Raw genomic sequence first — 5,920 nt, forward strand, 5'->3', positions numbered from 1 at the left:
CCCGGAAATATGCCAGTGACTATTAGCTGCTCTAGTATTCTTTCGGTGGCCATCTGTTCCCTTTCTCAGCCTCCTTCTAGCCAAATATAATTTTCCATATTTATCATGGCAAGTCAGTAATAAGAAAGACAAATATAACAGGATTGGCTGTTCTCCTTGTCGTCTCAGTCTGTTCTTTCTCACTGAGCTCATGTGCTTGTGAAACCAAAAAACACTCGAACTTGTATTTTGTCAAAATTTGTCACACAGACCTCGCTATGCAGTGAGCAAAATCTTTTCAACGAGACTGACAGACTGGAAAATGGAAATAAATTAATTCCTCAAGGGTTGGTTTCTCCTTGGGCATTATGTGTCAACTAATGAGGACCAAACTGTGGCACCTTGGGCTGGGGTTCCTGACGGCATCAATGCAGAGATGCTCTGTCTTGGGAGATAATGAGGCTCTCATTTTGCTGTGGATAATGAGACAGAGCTTAGCTGCCACCTTGTCTATCCTTTTCATCTTTTGGATGTTGTGCATGGGCGATGGAGCACTGATGGAGGCATCCCTATCTCCCCACTGTCCTAGGGGAATATCTACAACTGAAAATTCAGTGTGCTCCCTTCCTTCATAGAGCCTATTCCCTGCTGGTCTTAAATCTGTCAAAACCCCCCCAAATAGTTTCTACTTTCACTCAGAAACCAAGGTTTTCAAGGAAGAAATACATGCTCACCCACAGAAGCTATTCTAGAAGGCTGCCACTTTTGTGGATGTTCTGGAATGGGCACCACTTTCCACAGCATGGTCAAAGGAAAAACAGTTATTCCTTTGCATTCATGGTGGTCTGTGCAATGCCTTTGCCTAAAGTAATTGTTGAGGTGCACCATCTGAAAAGGCACATCACTCCCTTTTCCATCAATCCCACTTTTCCACTCTTTCAAGCCTGGCAACACTCCAACAAATCCTCCCCAGTGTTATACACCTCACATGAAAGAGAATCTTCTCATTTTCCAGCCAAACAACCACACAGGCTGTCATGCCACCGGGGAAGGCATGGACATCATGGAATCATAGAAGGGTTTGTGTTGGAATGGACCTTAAAGACCATCCAGTTCCAACCCCCTTCATGGGCAGGGACACCTTCCACTAGCCCAGGTTGCTCAGAGCCCCATCCAACCTGGCCTTGGACACTTCCAGGATGGGCAGCCACAGCTTCTCTGGGCAACCTGTGCCAGGGCCTCCCCACCCTCCCAGGGAAGAATTTCTTCCTAATATCCAATCTAAACATTCCCAGGATAACCTATATAGACAGGAGTGAAGGACAGATCTACCCAAGCATTCAGTTGTCCCCCCACTAAGAAGAACATCCTCTACTGCCCCATCCCTGGAAGATCAGGTTGGATGGAGCTCTGAGCAACCTGGTCTAGTGGAAGGTGGCCCTGCCCATGGCAAGGGAGTTGGAACTGGATGATCTTAAAGTCCCTTCCAACCCAAACCATTCTATGATTCTATGATATTTTATTTTCTTTATTCCCCTTTTTGCAATGCTTTCTCTTCTCCTCATTTTATTTTATTACATTCTTGTAAACATATTCAAATTTGCTTTGCTAAGTCATGCAGGAATAAAAACAATCTTCAGGATGATTATTTTCTCATACCTGAAGAGGACCAACTAATTTTTGACAACAAAAGAAACTGAATGAAGTTTTCTCGTACATTTCTCAACAATACTCTCAAAGCCAGAGAAACCTGCCAGGATTACTGCAAAGTCTCAGTCACGATATCCTGAAGTAAAAAGCAGTGCATAAAAGATTCCATGCATAATTTAGAAATTTAAAATTTGAAGGAAATATGCATGGTCTTTGTAACTAAATTTATTAAAAATACCCACCTCTGAAAGGAATTTCATTAATGGAGCTAAGTACAGTGGTAAAAAAATTCCTCGTGGATGTGATCACTAGCAGTGCTTATCACACAAACACCTTAAGGACAAATTTGGCAACAGCACTGTGAAGTAGAATAGCATAAGTGGCAAACAAAATTAAAGAGATTCTGATGCAAAAAAACCCTTTCTGGAGTGAGAAGAGGATTCATTCCATCTTAGCTAAATATTCAAGGTAAATGAATTTCCCCATGGAAGTGCCCCTGTCTGTTAATTGGCTTGGCTTGAGAAAGAACCTATGCAAATAATGTAGACTGGCTACCCTAAATTTTTACATCCCAAGAAATAGATTAGATCAATTCTGCTCTTTATAGCATTTACTGTGCTACTCCTGCACTTCAGTGTTCCTGATCTGAGCGAGGGCAGAAGGCACAGAGGAACAATGAGCTGAGCACTGTCTCCAGCCCTGTGCTTTTGCACCCACACAGGCTTGAGCAGTGCCCCAGAGAAAGTCAAATGCTGCCACTGCAGGCTGAAGCAGGGAAGATAAATATAAAATTCCCCAAAGTAGTGTGAATGGAGTTGACAAAAATCTTCTTAAACCATTCCTGCTCCATTTGCTGTGATAAAGCACATTAACTGTGTCAATAAGACTGTGGCAAAATCAGTGCAAAAGGAGTGGGTGATTTAAGGCTTTGCATACATTTAGTTGGGCAAAGATCCCACCAGATGAACCAATCAGTCCAATCAGTCCAAGTCTGCTAGAAATGGGAAAACCAGTCACAGTTTTCACAGTTTCTGTCTTCTTTAGAAAATGTCTTCCACTGAAGAGTGCAAAAGCTTGGGGTATGGTAAAATCAAGATTCTAACATTTAAAATAATTGCTAGTAAGTTGGCTCTTTATTAACAATTCCTATCATGGTTAAGATCTGCTCTTTAACCTGGCAAACAAGAAAAAATTTATAATGCTGGTTCTAAAAGGGCTCAAAAGCTGGATAAGAACCATGAATGTAATTTTACATAGGAGGGAATCATGTGTAGCTAAGGATGTAATTACCATAACTCTTTGAGATAATTCCTAACATCTGAGCAAGGGTCCTCAATGGAATTCAAATAGAATTTGGGGATTTTCCAAACAGCTCTCTGACTGCATAAAGCCACAAGGACCCCTAGCAACATCATCATTTCTAGAAAACAGGCTGGGCAAAGAAATGACAGCTCAGAAATCAGTGCTCCAACAGGCTTTTCTAATGCATCAATCTGTTCTTAGGACTATTCCAAGAACAGAAAATATGGTTATTCCTGGACTCCCAAAACGAAGAGAAATCACATGAGAAGCAGGAATTGGACATGGACCAGATAAGCTGATTTAAATCGAGTGGGGTGCACAGATGAAATGATGGATATGGTGAAAATTCATGGGCAAAAAAAAAAAAAAATAGTTGGTAGGCAAATGAATCACGGAATCATAGAATACCCTGAGTTGGAAGGGACTCACAAGGATCATTGAGTCCAACTCCTGGCCCTGCACAGACACCCCAGCAATCCCACCATGTCCCTGAGAGCGTTGTCCAAATGCTCCTTGAGCTCTGTCAGCCTTGGTGCTGTGCCCACTGCCCTGGGGAGCCTGGTCAGTGCCCAACCACCCTCTGGGGGAAGAACCTTTTCCTGAGATCCAACCTAAACCTCCACTGACACAGCTCCAGCCATTCCCTCGGGTCCTGCCACTGGTCACCAGAGAGCAAAGATCAGAGCCTTCCCCCTCCACTGCCCCTCATGAGGAAGCTGCAGATGCTGGGAGGTCTCCCCTCAGTGTCCTCTTCTCCAGTCTGAACATACCAAGTGACCTCCTGTGTTATTCCCTGGAAGGGGAAGCTGGAGAGGCTGGTCCAGGAGAATCAAGGCCTCTCAGTCCTTTTATAGTTCATAACTATACTTACTAAACACCTCCCCAGATACTCCTGACATCAGATATTCACCTGTGCACTCAGATATACCTTCTGAATAGTGCCATCTGGGGAGGAAAACTTGACAACTTCATCACTTCTGAGGAGTTATACAAATATGAAACTAGTAGCTCATCAATGAATGAACCCTCATGTTGATTTTCCTCTGGAAGGTCAGTTTAAACAAAATTATCAAATGTCAGCTTTAAACTTAGAAGCACACTTTTTTATAAGGCAGAGCTTTTGATTTCAGAGTAATGTAAATCACTGGGATTTCTATAGAGTATCTTATTTTTCTCTAAAATAAAAAATAGACCAGCTGTCTACAATATACATATATTTTTAATAAGCCATGAAGCCTTTCATATAAACCTGAAGTTTATTATGAAAACTTTTGCAGGACCCTAGTTACTCTGGGTGTAGAAATTAATAATTTGCTTATCATTTATGCAGAAACCTTTAAGATACTCCTGTGACTTAAAAATGTTAAGTTTTTAACTTTGCAGCATTACTGCTGTTGCTTCCATTAAAAATTGCCATCATAGAATCACAGAATATCCTGAGTTGGAAGGGACCCACAGAGATCACTGAAGTCCAGCTCCTGGCCCTGCACAGGACAGCCCCAAGAACCCCACATCTTAATTCAACTTCTCCAAAGAAATTTATGGTTAATACAATAAAAATATCATATGGAGTTGATGGCAGATGATGCAACTCAGCAAACTATCTTCTGTTTTCTAGCAGTTATCTTTCTATTCCTCACAACAGGTGTGTCACAACCTGATACAAACGTATGCACATCAAAGAATAAAAACAAATGCCAACCACTGTTACCTCAGGCTGGATTCTTTTATTTCTTCTCACTGGTAAACAAGAGTTACTGAAGAAGCTGAAATCACAGCAGCTCTCATTGTTTCCTTCTTTCTTTCCCCACCACGACAAAGCTTTTACATCTGTCTCCATTAAATTGTTCTTTTTGTCATTCAAATCTGGCACTAAAGTTAATCTAATCCAACCCGTGCCCCTCTGTGAATAAAAGCATGGGCTGATTGATGATTTTGATGCGTAAGGTGGCTGGAATCAAGTCCCATGTTGTTTTACCACGTTTCCCAGCACTGACAAAGTCTAAATAATATTAAACTGAACTGTGGATGGTAGCAGAGCTGCTGACGTGCTATGAAATCTTTGAGGACTTAGCACAAGCACAACATGTTTGTCAATTGGGCTCAGCAGGATTGCAAAACCATCCCTTGAGAGTCATTTGCTTTCCTTTCTTCTTCTTCTTCTTCTTCTTTATTCTTCTTCAAAGGACACAGCTTTACCTCACCTGCTATAAACATTAACTGTCTAATGAAGGTAATTCAAAGGTAATTCAGAGTATTTAGGCTCACAGCTCTCTCTTAGCCCTCAAAACTACTTGCAGTCTTGGAGTGAGTGTTTCTAGGTAGTCCTGTCTCTGCTTACATTTTAATTCTCTAAGCACCCTTTATGTATTAACCATCAGCAAAATGCCTACAGCAGAAACAGCCTTAGTTTGGAATATTAAGGGAACAGACTTCAGTCATGTTTTATTCACCTCACCATAGTCTATTTTTATACTCCTGACAGACTCCATGGGGAAGTAGGCAACACTTAGTCTCAAGTAATTATTTACTTTACTCTCTTTGCATATGAGAAAGCAATTCATATTTCATAAAGGCAGAAAAATGCAGACACAGTCTTAACCACAGAGAAAGAAAGATTTTAAAAAGCAGAGGAGCAATGCTAGCCTTAGGACAATAAAGCCATAGTGGGTTTGGAATAAAACAGAGAAAATAAACCTTCAAATCTCCTTCTTTTTTTGAATCACAGGATCATGGAATGGTTTGGTTTGGAAGGGACCTTAAAGATCACCTGTATGGGCAGGAATGCCTTTCACTAGCCCAGGTTCTGAGCCCCATCCAACCTGGCCTTGGACATTTCCAGGGATGGGGCAGCCACAGCTTCTCTGGGCAACCTGTGCCAGGGCCTTCCCACCCTCCCAGGGAAGAATTTCTTCCTAATATCCAATCTAAACCTGTCAGTTTGAAGCCATTCTCCTTGTCCTTTCACTCCAGGCCCTTGGAAATAGTC

Source organism: Manacus vitellinus, unplaced genomic scaffold, assembly GCF_001715985.3.
Source record: "Manacus vitellinus isolate BGI_N305 unplaced genomic scaffold, ASM171598v3 scaffold_90_pilon, whole genome shotgun sequence".
Lineage (NCBI taxonomy): Eukaryota > Metazoa > Chordata > Aves > Passeriformes > Pipridae > Manacus > Manacus vitellinus.